Genomic DNA, 2148 nt, shown 5'->3' with positions numbered 1-2148 from the left:
TCTTGTCCTTTCAAACTTCCTGAGGAAGAATTCTTGAGCAAGAATTCTAGTAAAAGCTTGTGCAATATTTCAGGTTGGTTTGGATGACCCTTTAAAAAATACTGATAAAAAATGCTGGTAAAAAATACTAAAAAATATATACCATTGTGTTTTTTTTAAAATATATTTTTAAACGGATGAATATGGCTGTTTAACATCACATGGGCTGGGAAAACAGGTCCACAGTCCCAAACCTGCACCTCTTGGCCCCTGAGCCCAACTCAGGTTTGCCAACTCTGGCTTAGAAGATAATGGGACACTTGTGTATATGTGGGGGACAGTACCTGGGGATGGATTTCTGTTTCTTTGCCTTCCAAAACTGTCATTTTCTCTGGGGAAATCATAGTTTAGATTGCCAGGACTCCAGCCTCCCCCCACCCCACCCCAATATAGCAGCTGCACCACAGAACGGGGGTTTTGCCTGCTCATCCCTGCCCATGAGCAGCCCCCCGCCGCTTACTTTACCTGTTTATTTTTAAATGTAATATACTCACTATCAGGTAGGTATTCAATTTATTTATTTTTGAAAAGATAAAACTACTATTTATGCCATTATACACAAGCATGCAGCATTCATATAACTATATATTTATATTTATTTAATTTATATACCGCCCTCTCTAGCAACTCAGGGCAATGTACAAAAGCAATACAAACAATATAATATCAAAAAAACACACACGAGCATCAAAATTAATTTTAAATTCATTAAAATGATTTGTCTCATTATTCATTTATTTATATGCATTTATATACCGCCCTCCCTTGCAGTTCAGGGCAGCTTACAGAGAACATAAATCATGTGACAGAATACAATATAAGTTTGGCAACTGTATCAATAACCAATAACCACAAAGTCAACAATTGAACATTTCATTAATCACAGGTAAAATTTCGACCACAACCGCAGAGTGGGCATATCTGAATGGGAAAGGGTTCTGGGGCACAATAGATGTTGTCATTGACTCCAACCAAATACCTGGTGGAATAATATTAAACCATCAACACATCTAGGTGCACCAGTACAGTCTTATCCAGGTGTGACCTGGCAGTGGTATTCATCATGAGAGGTTATACATACTATGTTGCCCCAAACCTGGTCAGATCTCAGAAGCTCAAGCAAGGTTGGATGGGAGCCACCCAATGAATACCAGGGTGTTTCTTGCCTTGAAAACCCCAATGTGAGGTTTCCCTAAATTGGCTGTGACTGAGGGTTGCCAGCTCAGGGTTGGGAAATATCTGGAGATGGAGGGGGTGGAGCTGGGAGTGGGAGGGATGTGGGGCAGGTAGGTTACCTCAGTGAAGTATAATGCTATGAAGTCCACCCTCCAAAGCAGCTTCTGGGAGAAAAGATCTCTTTAGTCTGGAGATTAGCTACAATTCCAGAGGATCCCCAAGTCCCACCTGGGAACTGGCATCCCTCTCTCCAGGCAACAGAGATCAGTTCCCCTGGAGAAAATGACAACTTTGGAAGGTTGATGCTATGTACAGTTGCCAGCTCTGGGTTGGCCAGGAGTGGGTGGGATTCAGAGCAGGAGAGATTTCAATGTTGTAGAACAGTAGTCAACCTGTGGTCCTCCAGATGTCCATGGACTACAGTTCCCATGAGCCCCTGCCAGCATTGCTGGCAGGGGCTCATGGGAACTGTAGTCCATGAACATCTGGAGGGCCACAGGTTGACTACCCCTGTTGTATAATACTAGGGAGCCCACCCTCCAAGGACCATATTCTCAGGGGAACTGATCTCTGTTGCCTTAGAGATGAGCTGTCATTCCAGGGGATGTCCAGGTCCCATCTCCCCTGGAATGACAACCTGTTGCCACCTCTTGAGTTGGGACATAACGGGAGATTTTTGTGGGTGGAGCTGGAAGTAGGACGCTTTTGGGTCGCGGCGCGACCTCAGCGGAGTATAAGGCCATATACAGCGGAGTATAAGCCCACCCTCTCCAGGGGAACTGACCCCTGTCGCCTGGAGATGAGCTCTAACCCCAGGGGATCCCCACCTGGAGACTGGTCCTGTTACCTCAGGGCTCCCCATCTCCTCCTCCCAGGGGCCGCGCAACGGTCTCTGCGCGTTTATCCGACCCTCCTTCCCCCCCCCCCAAGATG

The sequence above is a fragment of the Paroedura picta genome, chromosome 15 (genome assembly GCF_049243985.1).
Source record: "Paroedura picta isolate Pp20150507F chromosome 15, Ppicta_v3.0, whole genome shotgun sequence".
Lineage (NCBI taxonomy): Eukaryota > Metazoa > Chordata > Lepidosauria > Squamata > Gekkonidae > Paroedura > Paroedura picta.
The sequence above is the reverse complement of the archived record's forward strand: the minus strand, read 5'-3'. Positions refer to the sequence as shown.